Genomic DNA, 22,981 nt, shown 5'->3' with positions numbered 1-22,981 from the left:
GGCCTTCAGTGAGGCAGACATCATTATTATAGCTCCAAATTACAAACAAGCAGGTGTTCATACAGGTTATACTTGCCTCAGGTCACCAAGCTAGTAAGTGGCAGACCTAGCACTTAAACCCTGGTCTTCGGATTCCAAGCCCCATGCTCTTCCCACTATAAATGCACCCTCTTTCCTTAACAGCAACCAACAAGGGAGGAAGACATCAGCAGGACCAGTGATTAGAGTAGACAAATGGGACACTAATGAATTGGTTCCTTATTTGACATTAGTCCAGAATAAGTCCACCCCTCCTGGAGCCCAGCCTTAATCAAGATACCAAACTACCCCACACCCTGCTCACGTACTTCTTTTAAGTTTTCCCTGCTGCTCTGTGCCCTGCAACACCTAGAAAACTCCACTGTACACAAGAGACACAACAATGCAGCGCAAGCCGGAAGCCCAGATATTTCTCCTCCACCACCTCCCTCTCACAAGCAGTCTGTTGATGACCCCTCCACCTCCCTCTTCCCTGGAAGACAAAAGGACAAGACAAGCCTGCAAGGCCGCCACACCCGCTCAGCCACCACCATGCCAATTGCAGGGCAAGCACCTGTCTGAACCGGACACCAACAGTGAAAGGAGTGGTCACATGAATCCCCTGACTGGCTTTGCTTACATGGTCAGTGGCCATGTCAGCAGGAGAAAATCCATGTGTGGGTGGTACCCAAGAAGTTCTCAAGCAGGCGGGCTCATTCTGTCATTTACGCTGCCCAGGCTCCTTTCTGGCCTGGCCTCATGGTGTCCCCTGCCCAGCCTGCACTCCCAGAGCCTTCAGCTGCCACACTGTGAGAAGCATCAGCTCTCAGGCCCGCAGGGTGATAACCACCCTGTCTGCTTCTTCCTGCTTGAGGTTCTGCTTCTGGCCAGAAATCTGGTTTTAGCTGAACTCACGTGTTTGCTTTTATCCTTAGGTCTAGTCTACTTAAATTTCTAAAACACTATAAAACTTAGAAAAACTTTTATATCATGTTACTCCTCATCTAACTGTAATCCTTTAAAATCGAATCTCCTTAGAGAAGTCTCTTTTACATTTCTTGACATTTCTAATATATTATTTTCCTTTACCCTTTTTCTGGCTGCTTTTTCCCTTTTACTTTGACTTTATCTTTTTGTGGCCTCTCAACCTGAGATGGGGAATTCAGACCAGCTCCAAATTCTATCTTTCACCTGCTACCCACATGAGCTGCCCCCACCCTGCCCGTGACTTCCTGACTACACAGGCATCACAAACCCAGACACGGTGTCCCTGGCCTTGCCCCCCCCCCAATCAGCCTCTGTTGTGCCTCTTGAACAATCTTCTATATATACAAATCCATTTCTCTCTTTCCCTGCTTCAGGTACTCCGACGGCTCCTCACTGCCCTCTGTCATAGTCCACATTTCCCAGTGAGGCGTATGAGGCCCTGCACTAGCGGCTCTGGCTTCCTATCCCTCCCACCCTCCTCTGGGGACTGGACAGAACTAAGCCCAGCAGTCCTCACCCTGCCCACCACACCTTGGTGCCCTATCTATGTCTTTGTATATTTGTACCTGCTCTTCAAACTATCTGGGACCCCCCCTCCCAGCCCTGCCCCCCCTGCCGGCCCCCATCTGCCTGGTAAACTCCTATCCCCCTTCCAAACTGGCTTGGACACATACTACAGCCTTTGCACAGCTGCCACAGCTCACCATGCCCTCAGGTACACCCCGTATCACCCAGCGGAAGACTCCACTTCCCTGTCTGATTCTCCCACAGCTACGTTTCCACACCGACTGTATGGGGCATGCCTTGAGGCCAGAAGCTGTGCCTGCTCTGTGCCCTGTGCCAGCCCTTGGACCCTGGGCAGGCTGCCAATCACTACAGGTTAGTTGAACTAAATGAATCGCACTTTGGGCAACTCACTAAACCTCTCTGAGCCTCAAGGACAAAAATGGTAATATCTACCTCCTATGGTAGCTTGTTAAGACTACCTGGGACATGCAGATAAAGAGGCTAGCCCAGGGGATGCCACACTGTAATTGGTCCGGAGTGCTAGCACCCTGCCTTCACCTCCCTCTACAGTCCCCCGAACCCCACTCCTCAGATCAATCTTCCCTCACAGCCAGCTTCTCCCTGTGAACTTCATGACACCCAGCACCACCGCTGGAACCTGGAATCTGACAGGAAGCTGCAGCTGACGAGAAGAGTGTCACAGAAACGGAAGCCTCTGCATTCACTAAAAAAGAGAATGGATGTGTAACCACACCCACGCCCCCAAGCAGGCCCTGCCTCTGTTGAGCTGAGGGAGAGAGAGACTTCAGCAGTCAGATTCTCCCCACACTCAGGCCCTCATCTCACCCCAAAGCTTCCTGGGAGACTATTACATCCCATTAGCATTAACAGATTTATATGGACAAACTGTACTCAGTACATTGTTCCAAGTGCTGCTCCAATGAATATTTCATATAATAAATCTGCTTAAAGATAAACTAATATGTTCCATAGAATACGCTTTATACAGCAAGAACCAAACCACAGACACTGCAAGTGAGAATCAGAACACCCAGGCCTCCTGATGTCTACAACACGTTTGCAAGCCATGATCTCCCAATGGCAAGGTCTAGTGCCGGAAGGCACAGAGAAGCAAGAGTGAAGGAGAAAGAAAAAAAGAGAGGGAGAAGGGCAGAGAAAAATGCTACCCTCCCTCCATTCCTCCTCTTTTCCAAATTCCCCACATCAGGGGTTGCAGGAAGAATTATCACGTAACCTGGAAAACCAGGAATATAAGGTAACTCTCATATTGAATGCAATTGGTCAAAGAGAACCCAGAAATGGTTTGCACCAACTTGACTATATGCTTTTTTTTTTTTTCCTGTATTTTTCTGAAGCTGGAAACGGGGAGAGACAGTCAGACAGACTCCCACATGCGCCCGACCGGGATCCACCCAGCACGCCCACCAGGGGGCGATGCTCTGCCCACCAGGGGGCGATGCTCTACCCCTCCGGGGCGTGCGACCAGAGCCACTCTAGCGCCTGGGGCAGAGGCCAAGGAGCCATCCCCAGCGCCCGGGCCATCTTTGCTCCAATGGAGCCTCGGCTGCGGGAGGGGAAGAGAGAGACAGAGAGGAAGGAGAGGGGGAAGGGTGGAGAAGCAGATGGGCGCTTCTCCTGTGTGCCCTGGCCTGGAATCGAACCCGGGATTTCTACACGCCAGGCCGACGCTCTACCACTGAGCCAACTGGCCAGGGCCTTGACTATATGTTTTTTAGGGAAGTAGATTAAAAAGTCAAGTCACTATTTGTAACTTTTATCTAAATATTATATTCATTTACATATATTTAACATCCTCAACCTTAATGCCTTTACCAACCCTAGAGTCAAGTTGAGTCGTCCAAGCAGTTTTCCAGAACACATCATCCTTGTCATCTACTTAAGATGCTGGAGATAGCTCCTTGTGAAATTACGTAGGGTGCTGTCACTGGAAATTGTATCCTAACCCAAAAGAACCTATGTTCATATCATTAAGGCAGCTGGTTTTTCCAACAGCCTATAATCATATATATTTGTAGCCACTTATTACCTTCCTATTATTAGGGATTTTTAAAGGCTCACTTATACCAATAGTCCACTAGAATCAAAGCCCCAGGAATAAGTACTGAATCTGTTCCATGTCTTTGCCTACTTCCATTCTCAATTAATGCTGTCCTGTGACTTTTAGCAGCACCCAAATTCAATAATGACTAAGGCTATTTTGGCTGTGTTCTCAAGCTGTACTTTGCCTTTCAAAATAAAGCATGTAGTTGAGAGAGCACTATGTAACATGAGACTTTGAAAAGACTCAAATCTTTTAATAAAAAGAACAACTGGGGGAGGGGAGAGGGGCAGGCTTGCCTCATATCCACTGTGTACAGCACATTCTCAACACTTCCAACATGGGGAGGCCAAAGCAACCAGAACAGCAAGCCTGGTGCCAGGCAGGGGAAGAAGTTTTCACCAGCCTGGCCCTGGGCTTGCTGGCACAGAAAGGCCTGAAAAATCAGACCACTGCTCCCCTAAACATTCACCGGAGGCATAAAGCCATGGCAAGCCTTAGCTCAACTTGATGGAGAAAACTCACTTATCAGTTGGCATGTCCCACTGGGAACCAGGTCACACCAACTCTTGGAGCCAAGAAGGGAGGTGGCAGGAGCTGGGCCTGGGTGCAGACACACCAGGTTTCCAGGAAACACCAACGCCTGCGTAACAGCTGCTCCAGCTGACAGCAGTGCTCAGCAGAGCCCGTTCCTGGAAAAGCGCTGGCTGCACTGTAACAACGCAAAGCTCTGGGAAACCGACCCGAACCTAACACTCTGGCGCCTGTCACATGCTGGAATCCGTCTACTGTAGGAGCAGCAAGTAGATGTCCACTTGCCTTGAGGGTAGGAAGGATTCTATGGCAACATCTGGAGTCTCCAAGAAAGTGTGCCATCGTCAGTCAGAGGCAATGGGTGGGCAAACTCGCCCCCCCCCTCTCATGGAGCTTCACCCCAGCTCTGAGGGCACCCAGTTTTGGCTGGAATCATGCCAGTGATGGGGATGGGTGCCTCCAAGAGTCAAGCACAGATGTGGGTTCGCAGTTCTGGGTTCACATGCTAACTCCACCACTCGATTGCCTGGCAACCCTGGTCAAATACTTAAACTTTATCTCCTCTATAAAATGGGGAAGAATTATGGGGCCTATCTCATAGGAATTTTGTGAGGAATGAAGTAGGAGCCTGATAAAGACAGCTGACATATCACCACATTCCAATGCAGTTAAAATGACTTCCCAGTACTGAATACCCAGATCTGGGAAAAGAATGCATTCTGTAATACATAGCCCAAGGTACCACAAGGCAATAATCAGAGCTACCTGGCTCTGAGGTGCTCTGACTAGGATGGAAGGTGGTCCCAGGTCCTGCCTCCTGCTTGCTCAGCCCCCCCTCGGTCCTGCCTCTGCTAGGCACTGCCCAGCGCCCAACCAGAAGGCTTCTCCTACACTCTTCATGCTTAGCATGGAGAAACTTGCACACCATGTTTCTAAACTTACTAAAATAATCTGAACCAGTTAGTAGATTAAACACAGTTCTGATTGCAGAGGTCCTAATATATCAGAAAAAGTCACTAGGTAAGGCTATCTGCCCCACAGTTAGAAATAGCACGTCCCCTGTGCTGGCTCCCTGCTTGTATACCTCCCCCAGCCTGGCGGGGCACCAGGGAAGAAAGGAAGAGGAAAGGCTTCTTCAAGTTCAAGGGCAGGTTGTTCAGGGACCTGACAGGTATTTGGTGCATTCCCCAAGAGGAGCTGTTTGTGCCTCTCAGAGAGGCGGGTCTCCCATCGGCCCCGCCCCACAGCGTTCTTGCACAAGTACCGTGGAGTGACCCGCTCCAAGGGCAGTGGATGAGGAGAGCGTGGGCCCCACCCCAGGCTGGGCAGCTCCCAAAAATGCATTCCTTATCTTGTCATCTTAGTAACTGTTTCCAACAAGAACTTAAGGAAAAAATGCTTTTCTGGGGACAAAAATTTTCTCATCGACTTGCACTATGACTGCAAAGGCAGATTTCTATGCAGGAAAGAAAAATCTAACAGACTGGCAGTTTTCAATGCCACAGACGTTTTTACACCTCAGGGTCCGTCCACTGGCTGTCGCCTTTTTCAGAAGGCTCTCCCCCAGAATCTACAGATGCCTACCCTTCAAGTGACTCAGGTGTTAGTTCAAAAGTCAACTCCTGAGATCTTGTCGGCCAACAAAATGCACCCCCCCCCAACACATGCGCGCACGCGCGCGCACACACATACACACACACACACAACCAGTCCTGGCTATTCCATTTTCAGATTTTTTCTCTCCATGGCACCGTTGCCACCTGAAAGGCTGCATTTAGTCTTTCACCACCCCTCTCTGCCCAGGACGACCAGCCCATAAGGCACCATGAAAAAGGGACCTTGTCTGTCTTGCTCACTGCTACGCATCCAGCTCTTAGCAAAGTGTTTCACATGCAGTGGAAGCTCAGCACACACTTGCTGTAAGAATTGAGCAAATGGGTGAGCAGCAAGAAAAGACAAGGTAAGGCGACCACCTGCGCCAGGACAGTGGTGCCTCCGCAGGGCCGGCTCCTGAGAGACTGAGACGCCCAGCTCCTCCTAGCCCCGGGGTCTCCCCAGGCATGTCCTGCATTCCCCATCTCCAGCCCAGTGGAGAGGAATTTCTTCCCCATGAGACTGCTCTAAACCTGCAGGAGTATGAGTCTCCTTTTCACCTGTAACTCGATGGTTAGAACGTCTGCAGGGCTGGCTGCCCTCCTCATCTCCAGTGGTAAGAGGGTCTCTAGTCACTTTGTCACTAGAAGTGGTTGCCTAACAAATTTTGTACCCAACCTGCACGGTGCTTCAGAATAACTAAGCCCTATAATTTAATTTTGTTTCTGAAATGATATCCTCCAAGGTGTTTCCTTAAATGAAGTTCTCTTGGACTTGGGAGCGATAGATAAATGACTGAATGATAGGTGACAGATGGGTAGAGCAACAAAGAAATCTGCTGAGCTCTTTTTAAAAACCACTCTCAAGTACTAACAACACTATCGGTTATTAGTGAGTGCCCCTTGACTGCCTCCAATAACTTTAACTCTCTTTAAAACCAAAGGTCTCCCAGCATAAAAGAAAATGCTCTGAATTTGTTCATTTTATGTAAAAAAAAGATAAAAATTATAATTGATGTACAGTTTTTGCTGTTGTTCTTTGGGGGGGTTGGGGGAAAGAGAGACAGACAGACTGGAAGAGAGAGAGATGAGAAGCATCAACTCTTCAATTCATTTTAATTGTTCATTGATTGCTTTGTCATATGTGCCTTCACCAAGGGGCTCCAGCTGAACCAGAGACACCTTGCTCAAGCCAGAGATCTTGGGCTCAAGCCAGAGACCTTTGTGCTCAAGCCAATGACCATGGGGTCATGTCTATGATCCCACACTCAAGCTGGTGAGCCCACACTCAAGCTGGCAACCATTGGGTTTCAAATCTGGGTCCTCAGCGTCCCAGGCTGATGCTCTATCTACAACGCCACTGCCTAGTCAGGTTTTGTAAGGCAGAACTGCAAGCGGCTGAAGAGAAAAAAGGAAGTTTTCCTGTCTAATTTCCAGAGAAATATCCAACGCTCATCCTCATAACCTATTTTAACAGCTCAAAAGCTACAGCTCTTCCCATCTTCCTCACAGCAGGGCATCCGGTCGCTACAACACACCCTGTCTGGTTCCCTCCTCACCCTCATCTCCACTTCACACTTCCTGCACCATCAGATAGCCAGATCTGCAGTTAATGTTCTAGGACCTTTACAAGAGTCCCAACATTTCAGCAGACGAACTTTATCCCAGTTCTCTAAACCCTTGACATGACCAGATTATCATATCTGGACTGCAGGTGATGGAGGGCCCAACACCAGCAACAGGAGCCGTGAGTCCAGCGAGCCTGCGAGCTCCCGCCTCACTAGCAGGAGGGTGGCCTGGGCCAGAGGCTCTCCAGCTTCAGTGTGCAGATTCTCGCTGGGGGGTCTTGTAAAATGCAGGCTCCTGGGTCCTCGCCCCAGGCGTTCTGAACCAGGGTCTGGGGTGGGGCTCGGGCACCTTCATTTAAACACCATCCCGAATGATTTCACTGCAGGCGATCCCCAGACACTTTGAAAAGGGAGATGATAGATGTCCCTTCAGTCAGACTGCCTCAGGGTACAGGCTGGGTTTAGTCTAGGAATCACACTGCAGGAGGCGTGGGCAAACTTCCGGAGTGTGTCCAAAGAGAAGACCAGGTGTCAAAAGGTCCAAGATCCTTTTATCTGAGGGGCAGCTGAAGGATCTGTGGGTGTGTACCCTGGTGGAGGGAGAGAGGACCGTACGACCTCACACAGATGGATGGTCCTTCTCTCCAGCTCCTCGATCTAGCCCCACGCATGTCACCATGTTTTAGTTTCTTGCCTGTAATGAGGAAAGGATAAATGGCAAATATAGATGCCCTTCCCCTTTCGAACTTCAATTCTCTGTTGACTCAGGAATCCCCAACAGAGGATACAAGCAATGAGACCCAAGAAAGAGCAGGCCACCAGTGACTGGAGGAGAATGAGCTGGGCTAAGGAACTGGGCACAGTGCCCTCTGTGTGCCCAGTGTGGCTGTACTAACTTTCTTCACCCTCATCTGTCCTTGTCCCCCTCACCTCCAGTGGTAAGAGGGTCTCTGGCAAGCAGTTAAAGAGATGAAGACATTGTTAGCACAACAATGCATAAAGGTTGTGTATATACGATAAGCAAAAACAAACGGCTGGTGTGTCTTATGGTTGCTCTGTACAGTAGACCTGCAAACTTCCAGGCCTTCAACGAGAATTTCCAGGATGACCACTAGGAACCATGGCAAACCAAAGGGATGGAGCCATGTCCATGGAGGGCAAGGAAGAATCCAAGAAAAGACAGGAGTGGAGAGAGGCCAAGGGGGTGACCCAGATGCTTCTCTGAGGCTAATGATGAATGAATCATAAGGTGACACCAATTTTAAAAAGTGAGAGCAAAAAAAAAAAAAGGTCTGTGATCATCTTCCAGACGCTGTAAATGTTCATGACTAGCTGACGGTGACATCAGACTATGGCCCATGCCATCCAGATAGTCCTGTCATAGCTGAAGGGCCCCATAGCATGAATCCATAATTTCCACAGTTTTGCATCTAACTCTCACAGCCCATCACCTTCCCCTGGCCACTCGCCCCCTGGTGCCCCGGCCTCCTGTCTCAGTTCTGTCTTTCAACACTGAACAGGTACCTAAAAACAAATGCACTGCCTTTTTCCAGCACCCACTAAACAATACTTAGTGGTCATTTTTTAAACCAAGCATGCCTTAGCCAGACCTGTGGTGGCACAGTGGATAAAGCATCAACCTGGAATACTGAGGTTGCCAGTTCAAAACCCCGGGCTTGCCCAATCAAGACACATACAAGAAGCAACTACTACAAGTTGATGCTTCCTACTCCTTCCTCCCTCTCTCTCACTCTCACTCTCTAAAATCAATAAATATAATCTTTTAAAAAGACTGACCAGTGATGGTGCAGTGGATAGAGCATCAACCTGGGATGCTGAGATCCCAGGTTCGAAATCCCGAGGTCACCGGCTTAAGCATGGGCTCATCCAGCTTGAGCACAGGCTCACCAACTTGAGCACAGGGTTGCTGGCTTGAGTGAAGGATCATCAACATAATCCCAAAGTTGCTGCCTTGAGCCCAAGGTCACTAGCCTAAAACCCAAGATTGCTGGCTTGAGCAAGGGATCACTCTCTCAGCTTGAGCCCCCATCCTCTGTCAAGGCACACATGAAAAGCAATCAATGAACAACTAAAAGTGATGCAACTACAAGCTGACACTTCTCATCTCTCTCCATTCCTGCCTGCCTGTTTGTCTCTCTCCCCGCCCCCCCAAAAAAATCTTTAAAAAAACAAGCGTGCCTTACATAGTGCATATGATCATTCTTTAATTCACCTCTTTCACAAATTATGAGGGCTTTTTTTTTTTACAGATGCAATGCTAAATTTTCCTGACCGTAGGAAGCAGTTTTCTATAAAATAACATTTTCTACCACAGAGATAAATGATTATGAGATAGAAAAATGAAAGGAAGGAGGGGAGATGGAAGACAGGAACCCCGCACTATCAGGATTTCTCTGTGCAATCTCGGCATCTGCTGTCCCTCGTCCTCCTCACCAGGAAGTCCAGGGGTCGTAGGTCCACCAGGTCTTCACCAGATCCTGCGATTTGTTTTTTGTGTAGTAATTTCCCATGACCTGTGACCTCCCAAAGAAAACTGGCTTTATAAGTGATACCCATCGGCCTCCACTAGGCAGGAAGCTGACCTGCTCCACACTCCCCCCCCCATAGGCCAGCTCAGCCTCAGTCTGCCTGGCCCCTCCTGGCTCTCTAGGACAGGGACACAGCTGGGGCCCAAGCAGCCCCCAGAGTACCCTGCAGAGCTCAGACCAGTCAGGCTCCAGGAAGGCTCCGTCAGCTTCCAAGGCTGCCCGCTGTCCTCGGTGTCAGTCACAACCCACCCTGCCCAGTGCTCCCCGAGGGGGCACACACCTCTGCAGTGCTACAAGAGGGACCTGAAGGAGGCACACAGATCAATCATTTTATCTTAATTCTTATGGATTTGATAAGTAAAATACTAGAGTAATTACTAACACTTCAGAACGATGATTTCACAGCTGGTACCGAAGGAGAGGCTAAGGAAAAAGCGGGGAAGGTAAGCCAGTCAACCACATGTCAAGCAGGCAGTGCTGCAGACAGTTCTAGGGTACTGCAAAACCGTGAAGGTTTGAAACATTCAGATGCTGCGACCAGAGACACTGTTCAAGTCCTTCGCCCCCCTTTGCGGGTGAGATGAGGTGTTTAAAATGCCGAGCAGATAACTGGCCATCGGGAGGTGTTCAGACTGAGTGCCTGCCATCCCCAAGGTCACAAACAGCTGACGTCAGGAGTGGATCTCCTGATTCCTCATCTAAAGCTGCTTCACTAACTCCCTTCCAGGGACCTCGACTAAGACAGTCTCCCGGGCCACATCAATGCCCCGCACTTCCCCAGGCCCCGCCATGCTAGGCACGGCAAGTGCTCATCCTGGGACCACAGTGTGTCAGCAGCAGCACAGACACGCATGAACTCATCCGATCCTCACCATGACTTGTGTCCTTTATAGTCAAGGTGGTCGTGGCCAGAGAGGTGAAGTCACCTGTCCAAGGTGACTTGGTGGATGGCCGAGGCCCAGATTTAAGCCCAGGCCTTTCAGATTTCAGAATGCAAACCACCTCTCAGTTACTAGGGACTGCCCCCACTCCACCATTCTCCTGTTTTACCCCCTCTTCCCCCACGCACCCCAGGCCCAGGGTCAGAGCCCCTGGCTGTGTACACTACAGACTCAGCCCTGTCCCCTGAGGCCACAAATCCATGTCTGAATAAACTCGAGTGTGTTAAGAGCCCTTCTCCTGGATGGGTCCAGAATCCCCATACTTCTTCCACCCCAGAAGCCACTGTCCTCTCTTCCCCTGGGCCAGGACAGTGACCGCCAACAGGTCTCCCTTTAATTCTGTCGTCCACACAGCGGCTGGTAACCCTTCTCTATGCAAAACTCAGAGCAGCTGCTCCTATCACCCCATCAGAGCCAGAATCCTCCCTGGGCGGGGCCGGGGTGCGACCACCCGCTGGGTCTGCCACCCTGTCCCACCCGTTCCCCCAGCCTCCCCTCTGTGGCCCTGGCCTTGCTGCTGCTCCTCACACATGCCAGGCACCTCCCACTCCGGCCTCCCCTCGCTGTTCCCACCCCACACATGCTCTCAGTCACTGCCTGGCCAACTCCTTCAAGCCTCGACAACCGTGTCCCCGCCCATCCCAAGGCAGCCCCCCACTCCAGATGCCTCTTATCGTGCTAACACCATATGATTATCCACCTCCCAGGACCTGTATGACTTACTTATTTGCTTATCATGAACAACGGAGGGATGAAATGAAAGCTGACCCTTCTGAGCCCCTATCTCACTGTGTGTGTCCCAGGCAGCAAAGCAGACAATGGTATTAGCTCCCTTAAGCCTCTTCCTGCCAGAATGGAAGCACCACAAGGGCAGGGATTGTTTACCTGTTCTGTCTCTTTTGTTTACTGATACAGACAATGTGTATCAATGTCCTGGGACCCTGGTGGCGCCTATGAGGCACGTGGTAAATACTGGCTCAAATGCAGGTTCCATACAGCAGCAATACTAGACGGGGCCACGCGGACCTGAAACATGCGCGTGGCGGGGAAAGCAGTGCTCCTCTGTTCTGGCTTCCCCGAGCGTCCCCCAGCGCCCGCAGCGGTCCCTGGCTTCCCCTCTGCCAGCACCAGCCTGCTTTCACCTGCCGCCCCGGACCTAAGGCCCTTCCCGCAAGCACAGACAACTTCACTGAGGAGATGGTTTCATGCCCCAGGGAGGAGACAGCCAGGCTGCTGGGAAGTGCCAGGCCACGCTGCCCAACAAGGCAACTCCTGACACCCAGCTGCAACCGGCCAGCTGCCCAAGGCTCAGCCAAGCAGCTGGCCATGGCTGGGAAAGTGGGACCACTTCGCTAATAGAAAATAGTAAAACATGAGTAAGAAACACATGTAGAGCCAAGGGGCCCTACAAGTCACTGATCCCACCCTCATGTTTCAGACAGGAAAACTGAGGCCCAGTGACAGGGACAGGGCTCTCCCCAGGTTACACCACAAGTCCCTGGGAGAGCCAGCTCCAATGCGGGGCCCTGCCCTCAGACAGCCCTGCAGCTAGGGCTTGACTAAGGCTTCTCCACCCTCAGCTGGAGGCCACCTCCTCTCTACCCTCCTCCGCAGAGATTCTGAAACACATCCCTGCATAACCAGGAAGTCTGCAGCGGGCTAAGGAACACTCAAGTTTGCCCTCAGCTTCCCTCCTAGTCCATTATCAAGGTGCCCTCAAGGTACCACCTCCTGACAGCAAAGTAACAGGACCCACACCAAGAAAAGGGGGTCTATGCTGATACCTGGGAGACCGTGGAGTGAGAGAGAGACCACCAGGCCAGACAGAGCTTAGCAAGATCCTGAAAGATGCACACACCCTACGTCAGAAATGCTGTTGCAGGTGTCGGACCTGGAGAAACCCAAGCACCTGTGTTTGTGCAGATGTGTACCTGCACTGCAGTGCTTGTGATGACAAAACACTGCCATCTCTCAGAAGGAAAATGCATAAACGGAGGTCCACCCATAACAAAATCCTGCACAGCAGTGAAAATGACCAAACAAGACCTACATGTATCAATATGTAAAAATCTCAAAACCATAATATCCAGTGAAGAAAGAAATATCAAAAGGTTATACAGTACAATGAGAACATTATATCTGTTTAAAATATACAAAGCAATGTCATACATAGCGTATATATATATAAAAAAAATAGATTTTTAGCAAGAGACAGACAGAAAGGGAGAGGAATGAGAAGTATCAACTCATAGTTGTGTCACTTTTAGTTATTCATTGATTGCTTTCTCATACATGCCTTGTAGGGGGAGCCTCCAGCCAAGTCAGGGACCCCCTTGCTCAAGCCAGCAACTTTGGGTTCAAGACAGCGACCTTTGTGCTCAGGCTAGTGACCATGGGTCATGTCTATGACCCTGCGCTCAAGCTGGTGACCCCACACTCAAGCTGATGAGCCTATGCTTCAGAAGGCGATCTTGGGGTTTTTAACCTGGGTTCTCAGCATCCCAAGTCAACATTCTATCCACTGCGCCACCACCTGGTCAAACATTAGTGTGTGTGTGTGTGTGTGTGTGTATCTTATGGACACATATTTATGTGGTAAAAGTAAAAAAGCACAAACTCAAACAAGCATACCACCTTCTCATGTGTGACCACGAATATCTCTGGCAGGGGTAAGATGGGGAAGAATTAGGGTGGGCTTCAGCTGTATCTATAATACTTTACTTCTTTTTTAAAATATCTAAGCAAATCCATAATGTTAGCTCCTATATAACCTATATAGTGAAAAAACAAGCGTCTATTACATTTTATCTGAATTTTTCTATATTTTGATGTTTCATAATTTAATATATAAAAAATAAAGTACTAAAAACATAAAACTTCTAAAAATTGCCCTGCCTGGTAGCACAGCGGATAGAGCACCAGCCCAAAGCACCAAGATCACTGGTTCAATCCCGCCGTCGCAGGTTCAAGCCCCAGTCAGGACACATCTGAGAAGCAATCAATGGTACAACTAATTGGAACAACAAATTGATGCTTCTCTCCTCCTCCTTCTTTCTCTCAAAAATAAATAAATAAATAAACAAACAAACAAATCTCACATAAGGAGAGAAAGCAGGGCTGTACTATGTAAACTGGCTGGCAAACTGTAACAGAAAGCCAAGAGAGAGAGCATGAGGAGCATGACTGCTAGGTCCTGATTTTCACACATTAATTTGTGGGTCTAGGGATAGGACCATTAGGATTGTCAAGTGAGCCTGACCAGGCGGTGGCACAATGAATAGAATATCGGACTAGGATGCCGAGGACCCAGGTTCGAGACCCCGAGGTCGCCAGCTTGAGCACGGGCTCATCTGGTTTAAGCAAAAGCTCACCAGCTTGGACCCAAGGTCGCTGGCTTCAGCAAGGGGTTACTCAGTCTGCTAAAGGCCCACGGTCAAGGCACATATGAGAAAGCAATGAACAACTAAGGTGTCGCAACAAAAAACTAATGATTGATGCTTCTCATCTCTCTCCATTCCTATCTGTTCCTCTCTCTAACTCTTTCTCTGTCTCTGTTAAAAAAAAAAAAAAAAAGATTGTCAACTGTACTAGCGAAGAGTCAAGGAAGGGTTTCTGGGAACAACTCAAAAGAAAATTAAAAAACCATACACACAGAGATGTTCTCTGTGGTGTTACTCAGAAACTCAAAGAATGGTTTACAAATGAAATACGACAATAACTGACACTATAGCCATACAACCAATAAGCACAAGACAAGACAGAAAGGTAGGACAGCGTTTGAGACGTACCCACAGGTGGGTCCCCTGTGAAGTGGAACAAGCAGAGAATCAGATTCCCCCACCGTCCCTACGGTGTGCCTGCGAGTATACGCAGTATTCCCCCACCGTTCCTACGGTGTGCCAGCGAGTATACACAGTATTCCCCCACCGTCCCTACGGTGTGCCTGCGAGTATACGCAGTATTCCCCCACCGTCCCTACGGTGTGCCTGCGAGTATACGCAGTATTCCCCCACCGTCCCTACAGTATGCCTACGAGTATACGCAGTATTCCCCCACCGTCCCTACAGTATGCCTGCGAGTATACGCAGTATTCCCCCACCGTCCCTACAGTATGCCTGCGAGTATACGCAGTATTCCCCCACCGTCCCTACAGTATGCCTGCGAGTATACGCAGTATTCCCCCACCGTCCCTACAGTATGCCAGCGAGTATACGCAGTATTCCCCCACCGTCCCTACAGTGTGCCTGCGAGTATATGCAGTATTCCCCCACCGTCCCTACGGTGTGCCTGCGAGTATACAGTATTCCCCCACCGTCCCTACAGTATGCCTGCGAGTATACAGTATTCCCCCACCATCCCTACAGTATGCCTGCGAGTGGACACGGCTCAAAGGGAACATGGGAAAACGGTGATGGCTCCTTAGAGTTCCAGTTTTACACTCTCTTAGAAGTAGGTCACAATGCACTCCCAACTGCCCACCTTTCTCAAAGCACCGTCTCTTCCCACTTTCTCACACCCACCCCATGGCCCAGGGCTCTGATTCCCCAGAGATGAATACTCACATGGGGGAATGAGCAGTCCCTCTCATATTTCCAGGCTATGACAAATCCCCCAAAGAGTCCCATAAGTCAACTCTAGATGCTGTGCATGTCACAGAAAAGGGCTCAGGAGTTCACAGTCCAGAAAGCAGGCAGTTGAACCACAAGGTCATATTTGGCCTCCCAATGCCAGCTGCTCGAGACAGAGCTTTCACCTGGAGTAAGGAGAAGCGTTTCCCTTTTGCATTTGCTCTCAAAGCCGAGCACTCCTCCGAGACAGTCATCTCAGTAAATAACTTCAGTTGCTCATGTTTCTGGTCAAAGCAAAAGCTGCACGGGCATCTGAAGACCAGACAAGGAACTGATATACGTAATGGCTTCCGTTCTCCGCAAACAGTGCTCACTAACCTTGAAGAACAATTGAGCTGCTCACTCTTCACTGATGAAGCACCAGGTAGACTGAGTTTTAACTGGAGCACATGGAAGAAATGGCGTTATCACCATCAGCTGTCCCAGGGAGCACCTTCCACTGTAGAATGCAGGCTACCAGTGCCCCTGAGCCACGCTCCCAGAGGGCACCCCCCATGCCCTATCCATTAGCCCCTCCTGGCTAAGGGAGCCACAGGCATAGTGGGACCCTTAGTGAGTGACCAGGGTCCTGAGACTCTGGCCACTACTCAGGTGCCAGCAGTGACTGACCAGCCTTCACCAGTTTCCAGTGCTCCATTCCAGGGACCCAGGACCAGTCCTACCCTACACTGAGTTAATCTTCTTTGTTATGATTTTATTTATTGATTTTTAGAGAGGGAGGATAGGGAGGAGTGGGAAGCATCAATTCATAGTTGCTTCTCATATGTACCTTGACCAGGCAAGCCCAGGGTTTCAAACCAGTGACCTCAGCATTCCAGGTCAACACTATCCACTGTACCACCACAGGTCAGGCAGGTTAAACTTATCTTAAAATAAGTAGTTGGCTCCTGAAATAGCAAGCGCTTCGCCCTGCCAACCATAGAATGCAGGCTCACTTTCCTACTGGGGTGCTTCCAGATCACTGTCCCCTCCCTAGGAGCCATTCCCTTAAGCAGAAAGCTTGTTCCTTTTCTATTATGAGCAGACTGGTGACCACAGGACATAGAGCTGCCTGATGACCCCTCCAGGTCAGCCACCATTTCACTCTTACTCAGCACATACACACTATAAGAGAGTATGTGAGTCAGAGGACCTCTGTGCCAAACTGGCTCTTTCATTTTCTAAGACACAGCTGAGCGTCCATACAGCCAATCCGGGCGTGGCCCCAGTACAGGATCTGACTGTGACCCAGGATGAGCAGGTGCAGACCAGTGAGATGAACCACAGATAGTACTCTAGGGGTGGACTCGGACACGGGCAGGCGATGGAGGGCAGGATGCAGACCTGGACGGCCTTCACAGAGGATGAGGCAGCTGTGCTCCAGGTCCACACACACACAACAGGTCTGCTGGGCACAAACAGGTGCTTTACATACATTAACTCATTTAGTTTCATTCCACTACAAGGTTCTGAGGTGGGCAGTATCACTGTGCCTCTTCTGAAGATGGGGAAGGAGTTCAGAAAAGACAAACACCTACTCCTAGCCTGCGGGAAGGATGGGGGAGAGCTGGAATCTGCAGCCAACACCACACTCACTCCAGAAACTCGGGCCCACCCCTCGGCTAGGCTGTACCAGGACGGGGATGAGACGTGAACCTCCCTCAAGGCCCTCCTCTCTGGCAGCTTCCCCCAAAGTGCAGACCAAGCAGAGATAACAGAGGCATCAGAAAGACCAATGGAGGCCACCGATCTTTAGAGTGGACTCGCCAGTGGGTGTGTGAGCCGTACATTAAACATGAGTCAGACAGTAAGCCAGGAGAAGAGGTGTCCAGGGCACCTGCTGTGTATTGTATAAGTCAGCTCACATAATGGGAGCCCATTCCCGACACCCAGAGGTCCTTATAACAGACACAGCAGGACTAGGGTTGATGGGGTGCAGACCCAGGAACAAGCAAGCAGCAGCATTCCCTGTACGACCACCCCCATCACATACCTGGGCTTAGCCCACAGTGGGCTGAGGGCGGGGCAGAGGGCAGCGGGCGCCTTTCCGAAGACGCAGGCCTGCACCTGAGGAGGCCCTAGGCTTTACTCTGGAGCAGCGGCTCAGTGAGCCGTGAAGCCAAGCCGTTCAATACACACAAAACACAGGCAAAGGCAGGGCAATCACGGGTGGGTGAGAAAAAAATGTGTCAGGCTAGGAACAAAAACAGAAGGCAAACACACACATAAAAACCAGCATAACCCAGATCTAGCTTCAGAAACAAACAAAAGGGACAGCAGGCAGGGAGTCAGCAGGGGCAGGAGACCTGCACCTAGACCCCTTGTCCAGCGACCAGCTGTGAGGCCTGGCACAAGTTGCTTGCCCCCTCTGGGCCCCCGGATCCTCACAAGTAAACAACATGAGGGAGAGGATATACGCATGATCTTCCCAATTTCCTCCAGCCCTGACCTCTTGTGACCTGCAGCCAAATGAGGAAGGAGGGCTCCAAACATCACAGTCCTCTGAGATGCCACCTACTGAACAGAGGCTGCCAGCTGGCACTCGGGGCTGACCCTGGAGAGGACGAGAGCTCTCCCCATGCAGGTGCTCAGGTTCCTTGCTCTTCACACCACTTGCTGGGCCCTCAAACTGCTGACAAGAAGTGGACACGTGTGTAAGGCCCCAGGGAGCAGCAGGCACAGGGGAATGGTGGGGACCCTTGTGCGGGTCCCCAGCTCTCACAGGGCATCCTCTGTGTGGAGGGGCCATAAGGAACCACCAAAACAAAGAGACATAACACACATTAAGGCACAGTGCTTCAGAGCCAGAAGGACCAGGCTCCGATGCTGGCTCAGCTGGCAGCTGTACGGCTCCAAGCGAGCCACTACACCTGCCGTGGGCTCAGGGTCCTCCCTGTAAAACCTCTGCTGAGGGAGAACACCTCCTTCCTCGAAGGGTTGCCTGCTCTGAGAACTGGACAAAGGAATGATGGTAGAATCTAGAATCTTGCATTAAATGGTGGCAACTGTTATATCACTGATGACGATGGCAAACATCTGAGAGAGCTCGGGTGACGCTACACTCCTTGCCGCCATCCTGAGGCACAGTCTGGTTTGGGCCAGAAGCCGAGAAATGAATCAACACCTCCCCGAAGGGGAGAAGAGAGTCAGCAAGGAGGACTTGGTTAGAGCCATTCCTGGGACTAAGGGCTTCAAGACCACCTCTTCATCATCTCCTACCTTCCCATTCAGGAAAGGTCTGGAAAAGAACCGTTACAACGTCCTGTGCTCAGCTTCCACGTGCCAGTAGGAGCCATGGAATAGCGCTCAGAGCTGGAATGTCCATGCCAGTCTTTCGGGTGAGAAAGGGCCTGCCAGCGGAAGTCAGGGTCAGAGAAAGCCCTCACTCCCAGGAACACAATACCTGGGCAGAACTCTGGGCCCCAGACTTCCGCTCAGGGAGTGCCTATGGGCAAGGCTAGGCTGTTCACTGGCAAGGCTGAATACGGCCCCAGGCACTGCTTACCAGCTGGGGGCTCTGGGCAGATCCAGTGACCAATGCAGCCAAAGTCACTATCTGTAAAAGGTGAGAGAGGGGTGAGTGCAGCCCCTACGATAGAAACAAGCTCCCCAGACTAGCAGCGGTACTTCTTCGTAGTAATACAAAGGGATTGATCTGAAACTCAGAAAGGAGTGTTCAAAACACACCAGATCTTCCCAGCTTGTCTCAGATTGGACAACTTTCTTTTGGAGAACCTGCATTAAAAGGTCCAAGAAAGTTTTCCTTAAATTAAGAGGCCTCTATAGATGGCCAAGGACTCCAAGTGCTGGCCATCCACATCCCACAGGTGTGAGCACACACTCACACAATGTCTGGAGGAGCGCAGGTCCCGGGCAGCCCAGGACACAGCCGCTGGCTTGCACTTCTGCTCACTGCCCACTGGCACTGACAAACCTCTTCCGGTCCCGCAGCTTGTGCGGGGTCTTACCCTCTGCCTACACCATGTCCTAGGGACACAGACGGAAACCAAGCACAGCCCTGCCCTCCCGGAGCTGGCAGAGGGCCAACTTCAGCCCAGCTCGGAGAAGGGCAAACCAGGGTAAGGTGCTCAGGGCTGGCTTCCCCAAATAAGTGGCATCCACCAGAGCTGAATCTTGAAATGTGAAAAGTGTTAACCAGAGAAAGGAGGGAGAAATGGGTGCACCAGGAGCAAATGCACCTGAGTGAAGTCCCGGAGGCAGGAGGTGGCTCACGCTGCACCAAGTCCAGGCCGTTCAGTAAGGCAAAGCCACGAGAGAGCAGCCGCTCCGAGACGCTGGGCTGGCACACGCTCTGCGGCTCGTGCTGCCTGTTCCGGAGTCCTGACTGCCCAGGCTACGTCCAGCACCGCCTGCCAACCGGCCAGACAGCCGTGCACTCACTCAGCCAGGGCGGCCTCCCTCACTCAGCCAGACAGCCGTGCACTCGCTCAGCCAGGGCGGCCTCCCTCACTCAGCCAGACAGCCGTGCACTCGCTCAGCCAGGGCGGCCTCCCTCACTCAGCCAGACAGCCGTGCACTCGCTCAGCCAGGGCGGCCTCCCTCACTCAGCCAGACAGCCGTGCACTCGCTCAGCCAGGCCAGCCTCCCCGCCCCTGCAGGTCGCAGCCCGCCCTTCGGTACAGAAGACAAGGCTGACTGGGGGCCCCAGCTGCCTCAGCTGTCTGCTCTGTAGAAGTGGCAGGGTCACGTCTCACCAGTTTACAATGGATGCACATCCCCAAAGAGCCTGACTCGCACAGACAGCCCCTCCGTCCTCACAAAGCCAGCCCCAGACACACTGCCCTGGACCCAGGGAGCCTGGACTACCATGATGAGCAGGGCCCCCTCACAGCACTAAGTGGGGGGGATGAGCCACAGAGGGTGAGGCCCCAAATCCCACTCCACTGATGGACAGAAACGGGGGATATGAGCAAGTTCCTAGGGTGTGTGGGTTTCCCCAGTAGTCTAACTTTTTAAAACCATTTACAGTTTATACTTTGCTGTATTCTCAAAGATTATGAACAACTGCTGTGGCATTCAGATCAAGAAAACAAATCAAACACTATTAAGGTAAGCAAAACATGAAAAGTGCTCACAGTGTATTATGAACAAGTTTGAATTGCAACCTTCTAGAACGAGAACTTCTAGAAAGGAATATTCACAGGGAAGAAAGACTCCACCCTCCAGAATACACAGCAGGACGGTCCATGTTGCCTACACACAGACTACAAAGCAGACTCCAGCTTCACTAGCCTTACAGAAAGCAGCACCTGCTCCAAAGGCACGCCAACCCCAGCCAGCCTTTGCAGACTCCACCCGGAGCCAGGCGTGCACTAGGCGAGATGGAGAAGGACAGATGACGGGCAGGGTCCCTTCCTTCCAGCAGCAGAGAGAGCATGGACACTACTGAGCATGAAATGAGGCCAGTGTCTGGCCCTTTTCATTGTTAAGGGAGAAGGGGAAGGGAATTGGGCCAGAGACAGAGAAAACACCATAGTTTTAGAAACTGAAGACTCAAGAAAATATGAGGACATCCAGTGCTATGATCTAAATGTTTGTGTCCCCTCCCCCCAAATAATTCATATGTTGAAATTCTAATACCCAACGTGACAGTATTTGGAGGCAGGACCTTTGCAGGTGCTTAGGTCATAAAGGTGTAGCCTTCGTGGGATTAATACTCTTAGAAAATAGGCTCCAATGCTCCCGAACCCTTTCTACCTTGTGAGCACACAGTGAGAAGCTGGCGGTCTGAAACCCGGCAGAGGGCCTTCGGCAAAACCTGACCATTCTGGCACCCTGATCTTGGACTTCCAACCTCCAGAACTGTGAGGAATAAGTTTCTATTATTTATAAGCCACCCAACCTGTGGTATTTTGTTATAACAGCCCGAACAGACTGAGATATCCTGAAAAAGAACCTGGGCAGAACACGGTTTTGGGAGCTAGCCCACTGCCCTCCAACTGAATCAACGGGCATTGTGCCTTCTAGAATGGTAAGACAGGGGTCCCTCCTTCCAACATACCTTCTCAGGGACTATTAACAGCAGCCACCATCTTAGCCACTTACCATGTGCCAGAACCTCAGTGCTGCCTCCTTTTTATCTCATAGCAACCCTGAAAGGTCACGTGGGAGGGGATGGAGACTCAGATGGGTAACCAGTGCCACACTGTTCCCAAATGTCACAGACTGTGTCTGAGCCCAACTCTTGGGGCGATCCTGCCCTGGGGTCTCTCCAGGGCAAGTATGGGACAGACCTGCTGGTGGCGGGAAGGGCGGTGAGCTGCAGGGAGAAGGGCGAGTGTGCGCCAGGCCCAGAGCAGAGCCACAGAGGCTGGCCTCCGGGACAGTCTGCCTGACCAGCAGACGACCACGTAATGGGGCTTTTGAACTGTAATTACCCGAATACATAAAACAAATGGCTTTCATTTAAAAGACATTAAGTTAACAGCAGTCTTGGTGTCAGGTGATAGGTAGGGCCTGGCTCAGCTGCTCTGAACAGGCAGCTGAAACAGGGCTGGGTGCAGAGATGCCCTTGAAGCTAGGGCCCCTAGTACAGGGCTCTGTGGTTAGAGGAAGAGACTGGAAGGTGATGTTGCCCCAGCCATCCTGACCGGCCCTCAGCAATCCACAGGCCAGTGTGAGGGACTAGGAGGCCAAAGGCAAGACACAGGCGGAGGTGTGATATGAGGAAGGGAAGTAGAGAGTCCGGGTACTCCCTGGTACTCTGAGTCCTGCCGCTGCCACAGGTGCCACCTGAGAGCTGCCACAGGCCCCTCGCTGTTAACTCCACCACACACGCTGCCGGCCAGGACCAGAGCAGGCAGGGCACTGCACGCCCCCGCCTCCACCATGCCTGCTCTCCGGGGTTCAGGCCACTCGCTCAACTTCCCACCAAGTGCTAGGACACCTGGGCAGCTTCTGCGAGCTCCTGGTGGGTGGAAGGGGCTCCACCTGCACGGAACTGCAGGAGACCCATTTCCTCTCTTTAAAAGGAAGCCCGCCTCCCCGCACAGGGAGAGCTCATGCTAGGTGCAAAGACCCCAGGTGGAGCAAAACGGATGCGCCCGGAAGCTGCAAGGCTAGGGGCCCATAATGCCGGGGTCATAGTGCAGGGACCAAATAGGAGCGAGGAGGATCGTGTGCAGACACGACCCGCCCGCATCCACACTCCCCTCTGCTGAATTGCAGGGATTCAAGCATCCCAGCTTCTTTTTATCACAGGGCCTCATCAAAAGCAGGTTTACCCCCAATGCAGAAAGGAAATCATCACCCACAATCACCACGCCGTCTCTTTCATTTCAGTCTTCTTTTCTAAAACACTAGAAGACACTAGTGGAGAAAGAACAAAAACAACTCTGCGAGAGCCCCGGGCTTGCTTGGTGGCAGAAACGGCGCCGGAGGGCTCCAGTCAAGCAACCGCGGTGCAGCGGCGCCCTCTAGCGGCCGCACGGAGCGCCGCACGCGGCTCGTCGAGCCGGCGGGGTTCCTCAGTCCCAGAGCAGGAGAGAAAACTTTCACCACGACTGGGTCTCAGGGAGAAGTGGTGACCAGTGGTGGTCCAGTGAAGACTGCAGTCCTTTAGCTCTTCCTCCCAACTA

The 22,981-nt window shown here is 51.3% G+C and overlaps 1 protein-coding gene across 1 annotated transcript in view; it reads right to left on the bottom strand.

The window, feature by feature from the left end:
* Positions 1-22,981, bottom strand: part of XXYLT1 (xyloside xylosyltransferase 1) — a 206,788-nt gene that overhangs the window by 174,122 nt on the left and 9,685 nt on the right. The window lies entirely within an intron of this gene.

This window comes from Saccopteryx bilineata, chromosome 8 (assembly GCF_036850765.1).
Source record: "Saccopteryx bilineata isolate mSacBil1 chromosome 8, mSacBil1_pri_phased_curated, whole genome shotgun sequence".
NCBI classification, from domain to species: Eukaryota; Metazoa; Chordata; class Mammalia; order Chiroptera; family Emballonuridae; genus Saccopteryx; species Saccopteryx bilineata.
This window is presented reverse-complemented; position numbering and strand designations above follow the sequence as displayed.